Source organism: Bos indicus x Bos taurus, chromosome 7 (genome assembly GCF_003369695.1).
Source record: "Bos indicus x Bos taurus breed Angus x Brahman F1 hybrid chromosome 7, Bos_hybrid_MaternalHap_v2.0, whole genome shotgun sequence".
NCBI lineage: Eukaryota > Metazoa > Chordata > Mammalia > Artiodactyla > Bovidae > Bos > Bos indicus x Bos taurus.
The window spans coordinates 101,309,249-101,332,995 of record NC_040082.1 but is presented as its reverse complement, the minus strand read 5'-3'; the positions used below and the strand labels follow the sequence as shown (position 1 = coordinate 101,332,995).

The following is a 23,747-nucleotide window of genomic DNA, read 5'->3' as shown; positions in this document are numbered from 1 at the left end:
CTCAGGAGAATATCGCCCAACTCTGAAAAGACTGCGGAAAAAAATACAACTGGATAATGCAGCCTGAATAGGTCATGACTTTCTTCCTTAATTACATACTGACTCTAAACATTGTTGAGGTGAAACAGATGTTGATAAATGTCAGCAAGAGATAAAGTACATGGGGGTATGGAAATAAGAATCTGATTTGATGATTGCAGTGACAAGCAGTTTTATGCATACAGTTATCAGGTGCTTGGAGTGGATAAGTCCCAATATGGGGGCTGCACTCTTGGTGCCTCTGAAAATTCCAGAAGTCATTCTGAAATTCAGGTAACTTCTTCTGGTTCCATGTGGTACAAGTGACTGCCAATAAAGTGTTTTAAAGATTAATATTCACACAAGCTCATGTTCGGTTCAGTTCAGATCAGTTCAGTTGCTCAGTCGTGTCCGACTCTTTGCGACCTCATGAATCACAGCACGCCAGGCCTCCCTGTCCATCACCAACTCCCGGAGTTCACTCAGACTCATGTCCATCGAGACAGTGATGCCATCCAGCCATCTTATCCTCTGTCGTCCCCTTCTCCTACTGCCCCCAATCCTCCCAGCATCAGAGTGTTTTCCAATGAGTCAACTCTTCGCATGAGGTGGCCAAAGTACTGGAGTTTCAGCTTTAGCATCATTCCTTCCAAAGAAATCCCAGGGCTGATCTCCTTCAGAATGGACTGGTTGGATCTCCCTGCAGTCCAAGGGACTCTCAAGAGTCTTCTCCAACACTACAGTTCAAAAGCATCAATTCTTCAGCGCTCAGCCTTCTTCACAATCCAACTTTCACATCCATACATGACCACAGGAAAAACCATAGCCTTGACTAGATGAACCTTTGTTGGCAAAGTAATGTCTCTGCTTTTGAATATGCTATCTAGGTTGGTCATAACTTTTCTTCCAAGAAGTAAGCATCTTTTAATTTCATGGCTGCCATCACCATCTGCAGTGATTTTGGAGCCCCAAAAAATAAAGTATGACACTGTTTCCACTGTTTCCACTGTTTCCCCATCTATTTCCCATGAAGTGATGGGACCGGATGCCATGTTCTTCATTTTCTGAATGTGGAGCTTTAAGCCAACTTTTTCACTCTCCACTTTCACTTTCATCAAGAGGCTTTTGAGTTCCTCTTCACTTTCTGCCATAAGGGTGGTGTCATCTGCATATCTGAGGTTATTGATATTTCTCCCAGCAATCTTGATTCCAGCTTGTGTTTCTTCCAGTCCAGTGTTTCTCAAGATGTACTCTGCATGTAAGTTAAATAAACAAGGTTACAATATACAGCCTTGACGTACTCCTTTTCCTATTTGGAACCAGTCTGTTGTTCCATGTCCAGTTCTAACTGTTGCTTCCTGACCTGCATACAGATTTCTCAAAAGGCAGGTCAGGTGGTCTGGTATTCCCATCTCTTTCAGAATTTTCCACAGTTTATTGTGATCCACACAGTCAAAGGCTTTGGCATAGTCAATAAAGCAGAAATAGATGCTTTTCTGGAACTCTCTTGCTTTTTCCATGATCCAGCGGATGTTGGCAATTTGGTCTCTGGTTCCTCTGCCTTTTCTAAAGCCAGCTTGAACATCAGGAAGTTCACGGTTCACATATTGCTGAAGCCTGGCTTGGAGAATTTTGAGCATTACTTTACTAGCATGTGAGATGAGTGAAATTGTGCGGTAGTTGGAGCATTCTTTGGCATTGCCTTTCTTTGGGATTGGAATGAAAACTGACCTTTTCCAGTCACTGTCATATAATTTTAAAGCAGAGAGGTTTCTTTTTTTAATATAAATTTATTTATTTCAATTGGAGGCTAATTACTTTACAATATTGTATTGGTTTTGCCATACATCAACTTGAATCTGCCATGGGTGTACACGTGTTCCCCATCCTGCACTCCCCTCCCACCTCCCTCCCCATATCATCCCTCTGGGTCATCCCAGTCCACCAGCCCCAAGCATCCTGTATCATGCATCGAATCTGGACTGGCAGTTCTTTTCATACTTGATATTATACATGTTTCAATGACATTCTCCCAAATCATCCCACCCTCTCCCTCTCCCACAGAGTCCAAAAGACTGTTCCATACATCTGTGTCTCTTTTGCTGTCTCATATACAGGGTTATCATTACCATCCTTCTAAATTCCATATATATGCATTAGTATACTGTGTTGGTGTTTTTCTTTCTGGCTTTCTTCACTCTGTATAATAGGCTCCAGTTTCATCCACCTCATTAGAACTAATTCAAATGTATTTGTTTTACTGGCTGAGTAATACTCCACTGTGTATATGTACCACATAGCTTTCTTATCCATTCATCTGCTGATGGATGTCTAGTTTGCTTACATGTTCTGGCTATTATAAACAGTGAAAGCAGAGAAGTTTCATTTCAATATTTTCTTTATGAATCAGTGCTGTAATGGCAACCCACTCCAGTATTCTTGCCTGGAGAATCCCAGGGACAGAGGAGCCTGTTGGGCTGCCATCTATAGGGTCGCACAGAGTCGGACACGACTGAAGCAACTTAGCAGCAGAAGCCCCTTTAGGACATTCCATTTCCATTTCCATTTCTTGCTAGGAATTCTTTTACTAGTCTCAGGATCTTTTTCAAGCATAATTTATACCATTTTTATTAAAAACATCTTTCATTTATTTGAGGAATATATATTGAGTATCAGATATTTTTCAGGCACTACCCAGGCAAGGAGTATTGGATACTGAGAAAAAAACATCTATACAATCCAGTAACAGAGAAAGAACACAAACAAATAAAATAATGATATAATAGGTCAGATGGTGACAAGTGTAATGAAGAAAACAGAAGCAGGTATAAAAGAAAGAGTGAAGAGCAGCCACTATTTTTTATTGGGTGTTCTGGCAGGACTGCAGTCAAGATGATGTTTCAAAAGAGACCTTAAGGAAGAGACAGCAGGGGGAATGAACTCATCTGGGGAAGTGTATGACTGGCAGAAGGCATGGCCCCTGTAAAAGTCCTGAGGAAGGTGCCTGTTTCAATCAGTCATGTATAGGAAAGGAAGGCAGTGTCTGGTAGGGGAATGAGAAAGACGGAGGGTGATGAGAGATGATGTCAGAGAATGTTGAGCAACAAGGTGACCTCCCTGATGAAGTAATTTCAAGTCACAGGTGTCCCTCCTCCACACCATGTAGCTTTACACCTTATTAATCTGGTTGCAAAGACATCCCATGAATTGTTACCATCTGTTGGTTGAGTTCTGGTCTCTGTATTATTAAGGGTCATCTTGAAAATATAAGCCCAGTTACTTCTGCACAGAAAAGAAACAGTCATTGTTTTCCTTGTTTGATTTTTTCTGTGTTTTGTTTTCAAGCAGTTTCTTAAGTTTCTTTAAGAGGATTATTATATATATTTAGTTAGACAGTTTACAGATCTCTATTTCTTTAGGAGCATTCATAGGAGCTCTATTAGTTTTCTTGCAGTTTGTGTGTGTTCAGTCATATCTGACTTTTTGCAACTCCATAAACTGTCACATGCCAGGCTCCTCTGCCCATGGAATTTTCCAGGCAGGAATATTGGAGTGGTTTCCCATTTCCTACCCAGTGGTCTTTTGGATACAGGCATGAACCCATGTCTCCTGTGTTTCTTGACTTGGCAGGTAGATTCTTTACCACAGTGCCACCTGTGAAGTCCTCTAAGTAGTTTCTTTTTTTCCTTGAGTACTTGTGATCCTCACAGCCTTGCATCAGTGTGCATTTAAAGAAGTTGATATCTCTTCCTGTCTTGGCATAGAAAGTCCTTCACCAGATAGCCTGTTATGTTTCTGGATGGGCCAGACGGTTATGTCTTTTGGTCAGCTTCCTTCTGGAGTCCTAAAATGGGAAGATCTTTGTCTGGGCAGGTGATTGATAAGGCCTGATGCTTGGGGCCCTGGGGATAGACCTGGATTTTTGGTTTATGGGGGTTGATGAGGCATCAGGGAACACTGGAATGGGCCTGGCAGTTGGGCTGCAAGAGCTGGCCTCATGCTGGGGTAGACTGAAAGCTCTGGTTAACAGGAGTCATGCTGACTTGGTGCTTAGATAAGCTTGGAGCCTAGGGTCTCAGCAATCATATGGTATCCTATTCTCAGGACAGGCTTACAGATAGGGTCAATGCAGGATGTCCTCAGGCTTGGGGGCATGGACGTTGTTCTACCGGAGTCTCAGTGTGGGGAAGTCTGCCTGGAGCCTGAGACTGCAGGGGGTAGCCTAGTGTATGGGTTACAATGAGGTCAGACAAACACTTCAACTTCTTTCTGTCAGGGGGAGGGTGTCTGTCTCCATGCTTTGTTGCCCACTTGTGGAAAAGTTGTAATGAGGATAACATAAAAATGTGTTTACTAATTTTTTCTCTTATTAATGTAGTATAATCAACAGCCTAGTATCCTGACACTTACAAGTGTATTGTTGTATACAGACAGTTATTCAAATTGATGTTTCTAGTGGTGGAAGAATGCTTGAAATCCCTATATACCTCGTACCGAGAAGGGCGTGGCAATCCACTCCAGTATTCTTGCCTGGAGAATCCCCTGGACAGAGGAGATTAGTGGGCTACAGTCCATGGGGTCACAAAGAGTTAGACATGACTGAATGACTAGAGTGCGCGCACACACACACACACACCTTCATATACCGTATTACTGACATTACTCAGGGAAAATCATTCTCCTCCATCTATCACCTATACTTTAAAAATATGTGTTGTTTAATGTATATCATTATATTCTAATAGGGCTTCCCAGGTGGCACTAATGGTAAACAGATCCAGCTGCTAATTCAGAAGCTTCAGGAGATGTGAGTTCGATCCCTAGGTTGGGAAGAAACTCTGGAGGAGGACATGGCCACCCACTCCAGTATTCTTGCCAGGATAATCCCATGGACACAGGAGCCTGACCGGGTCACAAAGAGTTGGACACAACTGAGCAGACAGCATGATACTCTAATAAGTTAGTTAAAAGGAAAAAATTAAATTTGAAGTATTAATTAAAAATTAATAAGTCAGATAATATTTAGAGTGAAGTATGGAATATAGGTCTTCTAACTGGGAAGAAAGCAAAGTGCTATATATGGATATAGGAATTGTGGCATTAGGTAAAGGGATTCACATTTCAGAATCTCATTTTTTCTGTAAATGGATAAACTGGATATAGACAAGGAATGAACTGACCATAAATATGTTCAAGGCAAAAGAACACAAGTCACACAGTTTCATGGATGAGCCTTAGAAACACAATGAAGAGACTTCCAGCTGAATAAAGACTCATCAAGTGGCAAACAGGGCTCAGGACCACTCCCTATCATACTGTCTCATTCAATAATAAAGTCATTGTGATAAGTTATTTTATTTTATGTTGGCTTGTTATGCTGCAATAACTGATACAAGAACTGATACAATAACCCAAAGGCACAGAACTGAAGGCAATGAAAATAATCTACCTTATCTTATTTTTGACATTTATTCTGATATTTGAAGATAGCATTTCTGATTGTATCATTATTTATGATACAAATCTCTGCCTGCAATTCCTGGGTCTAGAAGAGCCGCTGGAGAAGGGATAGTCTACCTACTCCAGTATTCCTGGGCTTCCCTTGTGGCTCAGCTGGTGAAGAATTTGCCTGCAATGCAGGAGACCTGGATTCAATCCCTGGGTCAGGAAGCTCCCCTGGAGAAGGGAAAGGCTACCTACTCCAGTATTCTGGCCTAGAGAATTCCATGGACTGTATGGTCCATGGGGTTGCAAAGGGTTGGACACGACTGAGAGACTTTCACTTTCACAAGTAACAGTAGTAAAAAATGACTACACTGATATCCTTTCCAGTTACCTAGGAGAACTCAGAAGGACATGTAGGTTGGTGCAGAAACTTGGCTGACCCTGAATCACATGACTAAGAAGATTCACATTGTCTTGGGAATCATTTATGATAATAAAGATTGAAGAAATGTCCCTGTATAGGAGATATATAATAGACGATTGTGGTTATTCACTGTCCCTCTAGTGTTCATAATGAAATTTAGAAAAGGATGAGTTATTTTACTTAGAGCAATAGAAAGAATCATGTTTGTATGCATCACTGGAAGATTTCAAGAAAAACAAAACAAAAAAACAGTAATTCAATGAAAAACCTTAAAACATACCTTCCAAAACTTCACACCAAAGAATAAACCCCCCTTAAACAAGTGATGTATATCTTACTTCAAAAAGTAAGTGTATATTTTGAAAAATAAATATTATGCAGAGTGATACAAAGTATAAGTTAAAGCTTGCTTCATCATATTCTAGGTCATATGAATCCAATAGTTTATTCAAATATTTGTTTTCATGGAGACATCACTAGGAGACATGTGTTTGGTAGACAAAGTTAGGGGCTAGTGTTGGCACTGTGCACATAGGGTGTATAAGAAAAAGAATACTCACTCCAGTATTCTTGCTGGGTATTAATTAATTGAAATTAATTAATGAAAACAAATGATTAGCTAAACGCACTATATGTTGCTGCTGCTAAGTCTCTACAGTCGTGTCAGACTCTGTGCGACCCCATAGATGGCAGCCCACCAGGCTCCCATGTCCCTGGGATTCTCCAGGCAAGAACACTGGAGCAGTATATGTTGAATCTATATAATTATGAAAAACAACTGTTACTGATACACAAGCAGTTGTGCTTATATAGTGAAAAATGCTGGTCTCAGATTTTGCTCTCCTATAAACTTATATAAATGACCTTGTTTTCTCAAATGTGTTCTTCTTTACCCCCATAGGTTTAATACAGCCTAGAGTTACGCTTTTAGGAAAACTAATGGAAGATTACATAGGATTATATATGACATTTGAGAAAAAAAATACTGAGAAATGCATATTGTCCCACGAGACAAATGAGATTCTTCAAATATTTAATATTTGAGATTGGGAATAAATTTGGAATAATTGGAAGACAAAAAAGGGAGAAAATGTTCAATATCAGAGAGAGAATAAAGCATAATAATGGTAGTTAAAGTTTTTTAGATAAATGGAAGCCAAAGAAATAAAAATTCCAGAAATAAATAGAAAGAGCAAGTTCTAGTTTCAGAATGTGATTCAAATAATCACAATTTATGGCTTTGAGTTGTGAGCCCTGCAATTAACAGCAGTTCTTCAATATCAAGTCAATTATCTCTTTTATAGTTTCCTTTGTAAATAATATTTTCAGAGCTCCTTTGATGTCATTGTTCCTGAGACTGTAGATGAAAAGGTTCAACATGGGTGTGACCACGGTGTACATCACCGAGGTGATTACGCTTGACTGTAGCTGTGGGTATCAGCAGAAGCAATGTACACTCCTAGGACTGAAGAGTAAAATGAGGAGACAACTGAGAGGTGAGATGCACAGGTGGAAAATGCTTTATACTTCCCTTGAGCTGATTAGATTCCACATACAGAGGAGACTGAGAGTAAGAGTAAGGAATACATGTGAAGGAACCACCACCGATCAGCACTCCTGCGAAATACATCACCATGTTACAGATGGAGGTGTTAGAACAGGCAAGTAGGACAACCTGACTGAGTTCACAGAAAAAGTGAGGGATTTCATTGTTTGTACAGAAGGACACCTGCACCACCATTAAGCTCTGCAGCAAGGAATACAGGAAACTAATAATAAAAGATGGCAGAACCAGGAGACCACAGAGCCGGAGTTTCATGATGACCATGTAGTGCAGAGGGTGACAGATGGCCACATACTGGTCATAGGCCATCACAGTCAGGAGGAAGCCATCCAGTCCCCCAAACAGTAATATAAAATACATCTGGATGATGCAACCTTCATAAGTTATTACTTTGTTGTGAGTCTGGATGTTCCACAGCATCTTTGGGATGGTGGTGGAGGTGAACCAGATGTCTGCAAAGGACAAGTTGGAGAGGAAGAAGTACATGGGGGTATGCAGGTGGGGGTCTGAGCTGACAGCCAGGATGATGAGCAGGTTTCCAAACACAGTGATCAGGTACATGGAGAGGAAAAGCCCAAATATGAGAGGCTGCAGCTCTGGTTCCTTTGACAATCCCAGAAGAAGAAATCGTGAAACCTGTGTGTTATTACTGGTTCCATAAGGTAGATGTAATGACTAGAAAAGAAAAACATAATATAACTAATTTTCATACAAATGGGCATTACTAGCTAGGTGAAATATTACAATTATATATATATATATATATATATATATAGCTTGTATATATTAAAGTTTTAAATTAAGCCATACACACACACACACACACACACACACACACACACACACACACACACGCACACACACCAATGAAGAAGCCACTACCTAGCAGCACTTGTATATATGGCTTAACTGAAAACTTACATGCGTGCTAAATCACTTCAGTCATGTCTGACTCTTTGTGACCCTATGGATGGTAGAACACCAGGCTCCTCTGTCCATGGGATTCTCCAGGCAAGAATACTGGAGTGGGTTGCCCTCCAGGGGATCTTCCCAACCCAGGGATCGAATCTGCATCTCTTATGTCTCCTGCATTGGCAGACTGGTTCTTTAGAACTAATGGTGCCACCTGGGAAGCTCAACTCATACACACACACACACACACACACATACACACACACACACACACACATATATATATATATATATATATATATATATAGAGAGAGAGAGAGAGAGAGAAAGAGAGATCTATATCTAGATTTATGTAGAAACAGAGAGATGGTAACTCACTCCAGTATTCTTGCCTGAAAAATCCCATGGACAGAAGAGTCTGGTGGGCTGCAGTCCAAAGGGTTTCAGAAGAATCAGACACAATTGAGCAACTAAGCTCACTCACACACACACATAGAGTTTGAATCTCATCCCCTTAAAGGATTCTTTGTGGCTTCCCTGTATATGAATTCTTGTCTCAGCTTTGTCCTACAAAAGTCCTACAATCTGATCATGAATGAGGAAAGAATATTAGCAAATATATTTCATGCCAGGTGGTGGCAGCTGCTATGAAGTGTTCACCCAGATGGTTATGAATTTTGCTTACAATGCAGGAGACCTCGGTTCAATCCCTGGCTTGGGAAGATCCCGTGGAGAAGAGAATGGCTACCCACTCCAGTATTCTTTCCTGGAGAAGCCCATGGACAGAGAAGCCTAGCAGGCTACAGTCCATTGGGTAGCAAAGAATTGGACATGACTGAGTGACTAACACTTTCACTTTCATAAGAGAGAGGGCTGTTATTTTTTATTGGGAATTCAGGAATCCTGTAAACAAAATGATATTTAAAAAGATACTTCAGGGAGGACACAGCTGGTGACAAGAGGTTATCAGGGTAGTATGTGTGTCCTTAAGGAAAAAGAACCTGTGAAAAAACCTGAGGGTCTTTTCCCCCCAGATATCCAAGTTTCACACTTAAGCCATTGGGGGAATGTAAGAAGGAGGTGATGAAGGGTTTTATTAGAGGATGCTGAAGAATAAAGTGGCTTCCCTGCTATTGTTAAAACTTCAAGACACGGGGAGTTCCTTGTCCATGTGTTCTTTGCACTCTGTGTATCCCCTGGATACCCAGATTAACTAATAAAGCAGAAAAATATGTAAATGATAAAAGAGATATCACTATGATATCTAGTCACTTTATCAATTCAACATCCCACTATAAAAATAAGCAAAGGGAATAAATCCACAATTTAGAAAAGGAAATGCATAATATACAACAATAGTGGGAGATTTTTAAGGTGAAATGGTAAAATAAACTTCTAAACTATATTAATAACAACTTTTGAAATTAAAAACTTGACACTGCATCTTGGAACTACCACATATTAGCTGTTTGAATTTTGAGAGGCAACTGAACCATTCAAAAACTTACATCTTTACCCAAATAGTGAGAATAGGGGTATTTATCCTCCTGAAAGTGTTAGTCACTCAGTCGTGTCTGACTCTTTGTGACCCCAAGGACTGTAGCCTGCCAGGCTCCTCTGTTCATGGAATTCTCCAGGCAGGAATACTGGAGTGGGTTGCCATTCCCTTCTCCAGAGGATCTTCCCAACCCAGGGATCGAACCCAGTTCTCCCACATCACAGGCAGATTCTTTCCCATCTGAGCCATGAGGGAAGCCCCTATTCTCCTAAGAAGGTGGTCGATAATCTATTTAAAAAGATTAGCGTGAACACTGGGCTTGGGTCCCTGTGTTATATAGCAGCTCCCAATTACCTCTCTTGACAGTTTATATAGGTCAATGCTAGCAAGGTCTGGGCTCTGGGCCCTGGGCCCAGCAGGTGGCTCTCAGGTGACCTCAGGTACACATGCATGGATTTGATCTTGGACCCTTTCCTGCAGTACCTCCTGGATTCGCCAATTCACCTGGTTGGGAACTCTGAGAGGAAGATCACTGTGAGAAGGTCCAAACTCCTCCTGGATGGTTAATAATGGAGACTGAAGCTCTAGCCCCACAAAATACAGCTGAAATGAGGCTTGCATGAGTCTCTCAGCCAAACTTAGGACTCTAACAGCAATAACCACATTCCATTCAGTGCAAGGTTGTACAGACTAAGGGGAGCAGCAGAGGAGATATTTACAGCTCCTCCATCTACTAATCAGCACATTTCCCTCTTTCTACTCCAACGTCTAGGCCCATGATTTCCCTATGGGACACTGGTCTGAACAGTGAAGGGAATGTCCTGGAGATTCTGTGTTCCCAAGAGACCAGGTTAGAGTCAAGAGAATCAACTGCTAATTATCATTGTTCTTCCTCATGCACTTTGCTGACTTCTTCAGTCTAACCTTTGAAAAATGCTTCATCCCAAACCTGATTTTCTCCAAGTTTAGGAATAGATTACATACCTTCCTAGAATAGATCCATTGACTCTTCAAATATTGACTTGTAGTAAAGACACAACCCCTGAGGTCTAGAAAAAGTTGTTCTTCTCCTCTTCAGCAAGGACAAGGGGGAGAACTGTGTTCCTTTGATATAAACCTTGAGCACTGTACAGCTTGGCTTGGTGCCACATAGTCCAAAATCACTAGGAATTTCTTAATTCTATCACAAGTTGAGTTCTGATTTAATCCCTCATATTGAAATGTTTGTTCATTGTAATGAATATATTTATATTCTTTTCCTACGATAGTCTGAATGAAAAATAGGGAAATAGATTTTTCCCTTTAGCTTCCCGAGGAAATCAAGCCCTGCAAACATGTTGATTTTTAGTCCAGAGAAACCCATATCAGGCTTCCAAACTCCAGAATTGTCAGAGCATAAATTATTTAAATCACTGGTGTGGTAATTTTATCTTGACATTAGAATTTTTTTTTTTTTTGTATACTTTACAATATTGTGTTGGGTTTGCCGTACATCAACATGCATCCACAACGGGTGTACATGTGTTCCCCATCCTGAACTCCCCTCCCACCTCCCTCCCCATACCATCCCTCTGGGTCATCCCAGTGCACCAGCCCCAAGCTTCCTGTATCCTGCATCGAACCTGGACTGGCGATTCATTTCACATATGATATTGTACATGTTTTAATGCCGTTCTCCCAAATCATCCCCCCACCTCCCTCTCCCACAGACTCCAATAGGCTGTTCTGTATATATGTGTCTCTTTTGCTGTCTCGTACACAGGGTTATTGTTACCATCTTTCTAAATTCCATATATATGCATTAGTATACTGCATTGGTGTTTTTCTTTCTGGCTTACTTCACTCTGTATAATAGGCTCCAGTTTCATCCACCTCATTAGAACTGATTCAAGTGTATTCTTTTTAATGGCTGAGTAATACTCCATTGTGTATATGTACCACAGCTTTCTTATCCATTCATCTGCTGATGGACAGCTAGGTTGCTTCCATGTCCTGGCTATTATAAACAGTGCTGCAATGAACATTGAGGTACACATGTCTCTTTCACTAGTACAGCCACTATGGAGAACAGTGTGGAGATTCCTTACCATTAGAAATTGAAAACAGATATTTTTTTCCCAGTAAAATTTTGTTCAGGAAATGGAGATTATACTTCTCAGTTCATTTATTGAGCCTCCCCTGGGGAAAGATATTTTGTGTTATAATCCCGTCTTAATTGGGAAGAGGAAATTTAAATTCAATTTGGGGATATTCAATCTCTTTATCTGATAGAGATTTTCTCATGGCATACATGTAAACTTGCTTCAGATTGTGATGTCCATGAGGCATTAAGATAGGAAAAGTAATTATTTAATTTGTTGTCTACCATTTATACTATATTCAGTCAAGCATTCATTATTTTTACATGTATCCTCTCCATCTTTCTCACACATTTCCTTGTAATATAAAACATGAGGCTGTGTACAAATCAATGTGCATATGTTTATTTGAAATAAAAATTTGTATAAATGAATACATATACACATGGCTGTCTTCTTTGAAGGTTTTATTTGGACCCATCAAAATATATCCACACATCTCATTTCTTACAACATTTGTCTGAAGTTATGTTTACTATCTCACATTTTCTTCAGAAACAAGGACAGTAAGACCCAGGAGATTAAATTTTTGACAGTTTCCTAAAAATGATATTAGAGTTATTGTGAACTTTCTTGAACTATACATAAACAGAACTGTGCAGTGTATCCTGTTATTTCTGTAAGACTTCTATATTTTGTTAAAAAGTGCATTTTAACTATGTGCAGATTATAGGATGTGAATAATGCCAGTGAGTCTATCATTGTTGTTCAGTCACTAAGTCTTGTCCCACTCTCTGTGACCTCGTGGACTATAGCACGCCAGGCTCATCTGTCCTTCACTATCTCATGGGGTTTCTCAAACTCATGTCCATTGAGTCAATGATGCCATCCAACCATTTTATCCTCTGTTGCCCCTTCACCTCCTGCCCTTAATCTTTCTCATCAAGTGTCTTTTCCACTTTTCCAATGAGTCAGCTCTTTGCATCAGGTGGCCAAAGTATTGGAGCTTCAGCATCAGTCCTTCCAATGAATTATTCAGGGTTGATTTCCTTTAGGATTTGGTTTGATCTCCTTGCAGTTCAAGGAACTCTCAAGAGTTTTCTCCAGCACCACAGTTCAAAAGTGTCAATTCTTTGGCACTCAGCCTTTTTTATGGACCAACTCTCACATCCATACATGACTAAATAAGTCTGCTGCTGCTGCCAAGTCACTTCAGTCGTGTCTGACTCTGTGCAACCCCACAGACGGCAGCCCACCAGGATCCACAGTCCCTGGGATTCTCCAGGCAAGAACACTGGAGTGGGTTGCCATTTCCTTCTCCAATGCATGAAAGTGAAAAGTGAAAGTGAAGTCGCTCAGTCATGTCTGACTCTTAGCGACCCCAAGGACTGCAGCCCACCAGGCTCCTCCGTCCATGGGATTTTCCAGGCAAGAGTACTGGAGTGGGGTGCCATTGCCTTCAGGAAATAAAATACAGTGGGGCATGGATCAAAGAGGAACCTGAACCCCGGGTACCTGATTCACACTGAGCAGTGGTAGTGGATGTCTGCTCTGCCTGTGAAAAAGGAAAATGTAGATATAGGAACTCTAGTACTAAATTAAGGCAATTCATACTTGTTGCACTTTTTTTTCCAATAAAATAAAAGGTAAAATAGGTGAATACCAGAAACTGATAATATATTTGTTCAAGAGAGAAGAGCATCATGACCACATCCTACATCATTAATGAGATGTACAAGCACAGGGTAGAGACCCAAATAGACTCAAGAGGAGAACAGCAGAGGTCATGACAACATTTCACCATAGAATCTGATCAATGGATTTTTGGATATCTGGCACAACTTTAGCTAACTTATATCTAATCAAAGTGAACAGAAGTGAGGGCAGTGATAATAATCTGCTGCTGCTTACTTTTGCCTTGCTATTATATATGAAGAAAACATTCATGGCTTCTTTTCAGACAGCTGTATTAAAAAGATTATCTTATTGGGATTCCTTTCCAGGTAACCAAGAACGATTGAAAGGATATGCATTTTTTTAATTTAAATTTATTTATTTTAATTAGAGGCTAGTTACTTTACAATACTGTATTGGGTTTGCCATACATCAACATGAATCTGCCACAGGTGTACACGTGTTCCCAATCCTGAACCCCCTTCCCACCTCCCTCCCCATACCATCCCTCTGGGTCATCCCAGATATGCATTTTTTTGTGTAGGAAAACTGGTGAACCTGATTTATATGCTTTGACAGGAATTCAAGCTCTTGCTTGAGGTATTCTTTGACCAGAAAGATGAAGAAATTTCTGATCGTAAAGGGGATATATAATGAAAGATACTGATAATGATTAATCATGATACCTTTAGTGGTTATGGCAACACTTTAAATCAGGGAGTTATTTCATTTAAAGCAATGCAAGGAAGAGCCATATTATCAGCAATATCAATAGAAGGAACATGACAGGCTTCAGTCCTTGGGTCAAAAAAAAAGAGTCAAAGCAAAAGAGACACAGATGTATAGAACAGTAATTTGGACTCTGTGGGAGAGGGAGAGGGTGGAATGATTTGGGAGAATGGCATTGAAACATGTATAATATCATATATGAAATGAATCCCCAGCCCAGGTTCGATGCATGATACAGGATGCTTGGGGCTGGTGCACTGGGATGACCCAGAGGGATGGTATGGGGAGGGAGGTCAGAGGGGGGTTCAGGTTGGGGAACACGTGTACACCCATGGCGGATTCATGTTGATGTATGGCAAAACCAATACAATATTGTAAAGTAAAAAAATAGAAGAAGAAGAAGAAGAATCTATACAATGTGATGATGGTTAAAATGTAAAGAATGGATACAAAAGACATGAAGAATTAAAAGACTTTGGGTTAAAGGTGGCAAAAAAAATAGTCAAAAACAACTTAGTGACTAAACAACAACAACAGTTCAAGGTAGTATCAATTCACCTTTTTATTCTAATTTCTGTTTCTGTGCAGAAATCACTAACAGACATGTATTTGATAATCGATTTTAATCAAGAGCTAGTGTTGGAGCTGTGTATACAGATGTGAGTTAGAGAAGAGGAGTACCCTAGTCAGGAGAATAAAAACAAATAGCCTGCTATAAGACACTTTATGTTAATTTATATTATTATGAAGTACAACTAAGTTAGTAATATACTATGATTAGTGGAAATACAGTGAAAAACTGTGGTCTCAGATTTTCCTGTCATATAAACTTATCAACTGATTCTTTGGTAAGGATCCTGATACTGGGAAAGATTGAAGGCAGGAGGAGAGGGGAACAACAAAGGACGAGATGGTTGTATGGCATCACCAACTCGATGGACATGAGTTTGAGCAAGCTCTGGGAGTTGGTGATAGACAAGGAAGCCTGGCATGCTGCAGTCCATGGGGTCACAAAGAGTCAGACACGAGGGAGAAACTGAACTGAACTTTTAAACTCATCAACGCTCGGTTGCCAAGTGTGTTTTTTCATAGAGTTTGTACAACCTAGTACTCTTAGGAAACCTAAGGAAATATTGCATAGGATTACATTTTCATTTGAGAAAAAGTATTAAGAATTGCATATAGTCCAATGAGATAAATGGGAATGTCCAAATATTTCTTTTCCAAGATGGAAAATAAATTAGAATTAATAGGAAGACAACAAAGGGGAAAACTCTCAATATCACAGAGAGAAGAAAGCTTAATAAAGTGAGTTAACTTGTATAGATAAACAGAAACCAAATACATAAAAATTCCATAAATAAATAGAAAGAGCAAGTTCTACCTTCAAAATGAAATTTAAAAAATTCACCATTTATGCTCTGAGTTTTAAGCCCTGCAATCAGTGGCAGTTCTTCAGCCCCAGGACACTTAACTCTTTATTAGTTTCCTTCCCAAATATTTTCAGAGCTTTTTTAATATCTTTATTCCTGAGACTGTACATGAAGGGATTCAGCATGGGTGTGACCACACTGTACATCACCGAGGCGATCACACTTGAGTGTGAGCTGTGAGTATCAGCAGAGGTAAGGTACACTCCCAGGACTGAACAAGAAAATAAGGAGACAACTGAGAGATGAGATGCACAGGTGGAAAATGCTTTATACTTCCCCTGAGCTGATGAGATTCCATTTATGCAGGCAATTATCTTAGAGTAAGAGTAAAGAATAGCACCAAGGGAACCACCACCCAGCACCACTGATACAAAATATACCACCATGTCACAGATGAAGGTGTCAGAACAGGCAAGTTTGATCATCAAGTTGGCTTCACAGAAAATGTGGGGGATTACCCGCTTTGTACAGAAGGACAACTGCACCACCATTAAGCTTTGCATCAGGGAATATAGGAAACTCATAATAAAAGATGACAGAACCAGGATACCACAGAGCTGGGGTTTCATGATGACCATGTAGTGCAGAGGGTGACAGATGGCCACATACCGATCATAGGCCATCATGGTCAGGAGGAAGACATCAAATGCCCCAAAGAGTAACAAAAAATACATCTGGATGATGCAGCCTTCATAGGTTATGACTTTGCTGTGAGTCTGGATGTTCCACAGCATCTTTGGGATGATGGTGGAGGTGAAACAGATATCTGCAAAGGACAGGTTGGAGAGGAAGAAGTACATGGGGGTGTGGAGGTGGGAGTCTGAGCTGACAGCCAGGATGATGAGCAGGTTTCCAAAAACAGTGATCAGGTACATGAAGAGGAAAAGTCCAAATATGAGGGGTTGCAGTTCTGGTTCATTTGATAATCCCAGAAGTAGAAATTCTGAAATCTGTGTATTATTACTAGGTCCATAAGGTTGATGTGAAAACTAGGAAAGAAAAAAAAATATATATATATATATATATGACTAATTTTCATACAAATGGGCATTACTAAAATAGGTGGAATTTTGCAATTAATATTTTGAAGGTAAGCTATATATATGTGTGTGTGTGTGCATGTGGCTCAGCTGTGTTCCACTCTTGCGACTCCCATGAACTGGAGCCCACAAGGCTCCTCTGTCCAGGGAGCTTTTCAGGCAAGAACACTGGAGTGGGTTGCCAATATATATATTTGCCAGGAATTCACCCTATTAAATGGGTCTCTATGACTTCTTTGTCTATGAATTTTTGTCTTGGACTTTGCCTTTCAAAAATTTCCCCTAAAGTCAGGAACAAGACAAGGGTGCCCACTTTCACCATTACTATTCAACATAGTTTTGGAAGTTTTGGCCACAGCAATCAGAGCAGAATAAGAAATAAAGGAAATCCAAACTGGAAAAGAAGAAGTAAAACTCTCACTGTTTGCAGATGACATGATCCTCTACATAGAAAACCCTAAAGACTCCACCAGAAAATTACTAGAACTAATCAATGAATACGGTAAAGTTGCAGGATATAAAATCAACACACAGAAATCCCTTGCATTCCTATACACTAATAATGAGAAAATAGAAAGAGAAATTAAGGAAACAATTCCATTTACCCTTGCAACGAAAAGAATAAAATACTTAGGTATATATCTACCTAAAGAAACTAAAGACCTATATATAGAAAACTATAAAACACTGGTGATAGAAATCAAAGAGGACACTAATAGATGGAGATATATACCATGCTCATGGATTGGAAGAATCAATATAGTGAAAATGAGTATACTACCCAAAGCAATCTATAGATTCAATGCAATCCCTATCAAGCTACCAATGGTATTCTTCACAGAGCTAGAACAAATAATTTCACAATTTGTATGGAAATACAAAAACCTCAAATAGCCAAAGCAATCTTGAGAAAGAAGAATAGAACTGGAGGAATCAACCTGCCTGACTTCAGGCTCTACTACAAAGCCACAGTCATCAAGACAGTATGGTACTGGCACAAAGACAGAAATATTGATCAATGTAACAAAATAGAAAGCCCAGAGATAAGTCCACGCACGTATGGACACCTTATTTTTGACAAAGGAGGCAAGAATATACAATGGATTAAATACAATCTCTTTAACAAGTGGTGCTGGGAAAACTGGTCAACCATTTGTAAAAGAATGAAACTAGAACACTTTCTAACACCATACACAAAAATAAACTCAAAATGGATTAAAGATCTCAATGTAAGACCAGAAACTACAAAACTCCTAGAGGAGAACATAGGCAAAACACTCTCCAACATACATCACAGCAGGATCCTCTATGACCCACCTCCCAGAATATTGGAAATTAAAGCAAAAATAAACAAATAGGACTTAATTAAAATTAAAAGCTTCTGCACAACAAAGGAAACTCTAAGCAAGGAGAAAAGACAGCCTTCAGAATGGGAGAAAAATAATAACAAAGGAAGCAACTGACAAACAACTAATCTCAAAAATATACAAGTAACTCCTACAGCTCAATTCCAGAAAAATAAATGACCTAATCAAAAAATGGGCTGAAGAATTAAATAGACATATCTCCAAAGAGGACATACAGATGGCTAACAAACACATGAAAAGATGCTCAACATCACTCATTATCAGAGAAATGCAAATCAAAACCACTATGAGGTACCATTTCATGCCAGTCAGAATGGCTGTGATCCAAAAGTCTACAAGCAATAAATGCTGGAGAGGGTCTGGAGAAAAAGAACCCTCTTACACTGTTGGTGGGAATGCAAACTAGTACAGCCACTATGGAGAACAGTGTGGAGATTCCTTTAAAAACTGGAAATAGAACTGCCTTATGACCCAGCAATGCCACTGCTGGGCATACACACTGAGGAAACCAGAAAGGAAAGAGACACGTGTACCCCAATGTTCCTCACAGAACTGTTTATAATAGCCAGGACATGGAAGCAACCTAGATGTCCATCAGCATATGAATGGATAAGAAAGCAGTGGTACATATACACAATGGAGTATTACTCAGCCATTAAAAAGAATACATTTGAATCAGTTTTAATGAGGTGGATGAAACTGGAGCCTATTATACAGAGTGAAGTAAGCCAGAAAGAAAAACACCAATACAGTATACTAATGCATATATATGGAATTTAGAAAGATGGTAACAATAACCCTGTATATGAGACAGCAAAAGAGACACAGATGTATAGAACAGTCTTTTGGACTCTGTGGGAGAGGGAGAGGGTGGGGTGATTTGAGAGAATGGCATTGATACATGTATAATATCGTATATGAAATGAGTCACCAGTCCAGGTTCAATGCATGATACCGGATGCTTGGGGCTGGTGCACTGTGACGACCCAGAGGGATAGTACGGGGAGGGAGGAGGGAAGAGGGTTCACGATGGGGAACACGTGTATACCTGTGGCAGATTCATATTGATATATGGCAAAACCAATACAATATTGTAAAGTTAAAAATTAAAAAAATAATAATAAAATAAATTAAAAAAAAACATATTTTGAAAAGAAAAAATAAATAAAATCCCTATAGTCCAATCACAGAGAAAGACTATAAGCAAATATGTACCACACTGGGTGGTTTTAGATGCTACGAATAAAGAAAATATGCAGGTATAAAAGTGAGTGGCTGGCACTTATTTTTCATTGAGAGCTATATTTATTAATCAGTTAATCTGCTAACTAGATGATGTTTGAAAACAGAATTTAAGGAAGACGCAAGAGGTGACAATAGTTTATCAGGTCATGTACATGTCTTGTTGGTAAAAGAATCTGCAATGATACTGAAGATCTTTTTTTAGATATTTAAGCTCAAAAGTAAGCCAGTGTTCAGGGAAATGTAAGAGGGAGGGTGATGAAGGGTTGTGTCAGAGGATGCTGAAAAATAAAGTGACTTCTGTGCTATTGCTAAAACTTCAAGACACGGGGAATCCATCATCCAGTGTATTGTTCCTTGCGCTCTGTAAATCTGCTTTATGCTCAGAATAACTAATAAAGCAAATATGTGTGTATAGTATATATACACATATATTCATATATACTTACACATTACATTTACACTTACACTTACACAGTCTCTCAGTAACCTTTGTGACCTTATGGACTGCAGCCTGCCAGGCTCCTTTGTCCATGGAAGTCTCCAGGCAAAAATACTGGAAAGAGTAGCCATTCCCTTCTCCAGGGGAGGATCTTCCAGACCCAAAGGATCAAACCCAGGTCTCCTGCATTGAGGGTAGATTCTTTGCTGTCTGAGCCACCAGGGAATATATGTATATACATCTCCAGATTGAAAAAAAGTTATATCTTTATGATAGCAAGTCATCCTATCAATTCAACATCCCACTAGAAAGATCAGCGAAGAGAAAAAACCCAGAACTTGCTAATGGGAATGTACAATATACAAAAAATAGTGAAAGGATTTTATAGGGAAATGGTAAAAGACACTTCTAAATTGTATTAAACACATCCTTTTAAAATTAGGAAACCTTTCATCAAATCTTGGATCTATCACAAGTATCTATTTAAACTATAAGAGGCAATTTAATCATTCTATATTTTTACATGTTTACCCAAGTAATGGGAAGCATGGTATTTATCTTCCTGAGGTGATTGAAAATATATACAAAAAGATTAGCCTCACCTTCCTATTTGCAAAAGAATGGTTGTCAGTGGTGATGAGTCACCACGTTCAGTCCTGTGGATGACAGGACAAAGATAAAGCTGCTTGATGTAATGTTTAAGCAATAAATAGGAAGCTGACACTGCAAGATGAATGTGCAAAGGGGAAAATGATGAAAGAAAGTGTGAAAGAGTGTCCAGGAGTGAAGCATCCAGTTTCTCAAAATGTGAGTAACACAGCCATAGCATCGAATATTAGGCAGACTTTGAAATAGTGAATGAACAAAACACTAGTGAACTGGAGGCAAGTCCATGAGGTACTAATGAATAAGAAGGAACAGCGGACACAAAGAAGAAACAAGACTGCACTAAAATATAAAGAGTGTGTATGATATGCACATAATTCTATTTATTTGAATAAAATTATATGAATATATATGCAAATATATATTATATATAGATTATACATCTATAGGAAAAGAAGTTTAAAAAGAACAAAGAATTTATAATATAGAAAGTGTCAGTAAGAATTCAATTAGACTAGAATTAGTGGTTTCTATGCAGGTCAGGAAGCAACAGTTAGAACTGGACATGGAACAACAGACTGGTTCCAAATAGGAAAAGGAGAACATCAAGGCTGTATATCGTCACCTTGCTTATTTAACTTATATGCAAAGTACATCATGAGAAACACTGGAATGGAGGAAGCACAAGCTGGAATCAAGATTGCCAGGAGAAATATCAATAACCTCAGATATGCAGATGACACCACCCTTATGGCAGAAAGTTAAGAAGAACTAAAGAGCCTCTTGATGAAAGTGAAAGAAGAGGGTGAAAAAGTTGGCTTAAAGCTCAACATCCAAAAAACTAAGATCATGGCATCTGGCCCCATCACTTCATGGCAAATAGATGGGGAAACAGTGGAAACAGTGGCTGACTTTATTTTTCTGGGCTCCAAAATCACTGCAGATCGTGATTGAAGCCATGAAATTAAGAGACACTTACCCCTTGGAAGGAAAGTTATGACCAACCTAGACAGCATATTGAAAAGCAGAGACTACTTTGTCAACAAAGATCTGTCTAGTCAAGGCTATGGTTTTTCCAGTGGTCATGTATGGATGTGAGAGTTAGACTATAAAGAAAGCTGAGCACCGAAGAATCAATGCTTTTGAACTGTGGTATTGGAGATTTTTGAGAGTCCCTTGGACTGCAAGGAGATCCAACCAGTCCATCCTAAAGGAAATAAGTCCTGAATATTAATTGGAAGGACTGATGCTGAAGCTGAAACTCCAATACTGTGGCCACCTGATGTGAAGAGCTGACTCATTTGAAAAGACACTGATTCTGGGAAAGATTGAAGGCAGGACGAGAAGCGGGTAAGAGAGGATGAGATGGTCGGATGGCATCACTGACTCAATGGACATAGGTTTGGGTGGACTCCAGAAGTTGGTGATGGACAGGGAAGCCTGGCATGCTGCAGTTCATGGGGTCACAAAGAGTTGGACATGACTGAGTGACTGAACTGAACTGAATCAACCATATGAAGCAAAATTGAATAAGAATCCAAAACTAACTTATACAGCAAAATAATATAATAAAAATTTGACAGTAACATTATGGGTCTCTGGCTATAGATTAAATTTCCAAAGACTTGGAAATGTAAGGATATAAGGGAAGGTCTTTTAAACTCATGGAAGAAGCAGTACAGTGCCTAGTTTTATTTTCATCCTATATAAGAATATACTGTCATATAAGTTTATGCAATGCAACAGACATGAAAGATGAGGATTTGATCCCTTGTTTGGGAAGATTCCCTGTAGGAGGGCATAGCAACCCACCCCAATATTCTTGTCAGGGTAATCCATAGACAGAGGAGCCTGGAGGGCTACAGTTCATAGGGTCATAAAGAGTCAGAGATGACCTAGTGACTGAGCACGCTTGCACACATACAGAAAAATATTCACTTTCACTTTTGTTTCTATCAAAGATCTTCAAGAATACTAAAGTGACAGCTCAATTTTTCAGTAAGGAAAAATATGGAGAAAACCGGATAGACTGAGTGATATATTCGACCACACACTCACAACCCCTTACATATACACCTGTACATTCATAAAAGAACTCAGTCTTAAACAGAGATTTGGTAGAAAAACTCCAGTTCCTTGTTTGGAACAATGTAATCAAAAACAAGAATAAAAATTCTCCGACCCTTCCTACACAAATGTAAAGATTTTGTATAGACTATAATAGAGAATACAAATGAAAAAGTAATCCACAGATAGTATTCAGCTTCACAGAAAAATAATTGCAAAATAAAGCTATTCAGCATACTGCTTTTTAATTCTCAAAGACATTTTTTAATCTGAATCCCCAGAGTGAAAAAGAGATAATGTAACATTAATGTAATGTTACATTACATTAATGTAATTAATGTAACATTAATTATTACAAAGTAATATTTGCAAGCAATACATTGGTCTGGATCTTTCTTACTAATATAGAAATGTTTCAAAAATAGCCCATCTTAAAAATTAAAAAAAAAAGAAATACCCACAATTCGTCAGACTACCTCCACACCAAACGATTTTTATTTACTTCCTTTTTCTCCAAAACCCCTTAGATAAGTCCTGCTTTTACTAGAAGCACGGTATGCCAGCCATTCTTGACTCTAATGGGTTACCTTCACTTCATAGTCAACAGTCACCCCTGTGAAGGTTCATGCTCATGTCCCTTTTCAGCATGATAAACAAATATATTAATTAGTTAATCAGAAAAGCAAATAACTAGCAATCTCTTAGCGTTGGGCCCAGCAAGTGGCTATCAGGTGACCTCAAGGATATGTTCTTGGATTTGATTTTCTCTGATCCTTTTCCACAGTATCTCCTGGACTCGCCAACTCACCTGGATGGGTACTCTGAGAGGAAGGTCACTGAGGGGAACTCCAAACTCCTCCTGGATGGTTAATGATGGAGACTGAATCTCTGGCTCCTCAAAAGACAGCAGGGAGGAGGGTGGTGAGAGTCTCCCAGCCAGACTTAGGACTCCAAGAGCAACTACACGCCCCATGCAGTCAAAGGTTGTACAGGCTGAGGGATGCAGCAGAGGAGATATTTATAGTTCCCCTTGTCCGCTCATCAGCACATTTCTGTCTTGTTACTCCAAACTCTAAGCACATGATTTCCCGGTGGGACACTAGTCTGAAGACGGAAGGGAATATCCTGGAGATTCTGGGTTTCCAAGAGACCAGGTTAGAGTCAAGAAAATCCAGAGCTTATTATCATAGTTCTTCCTCGTGTACATT

The 23,747-nt window shown here is 39.4% G+C and overlaps 1 pseudogene; it reads right to left on the bottom strand.

Moving 5' to 3' along the window:
* Nucleotides 1-7,147: 7,147 nt before the first annotated feature.
* Nucleotides 7,148-23,512, bottom strand: LOC113896440 (annotated as a pseudogene).
* Between the last annotated feature and the right edge of the window lie 235 nt (nucleotides 23,513-23,747).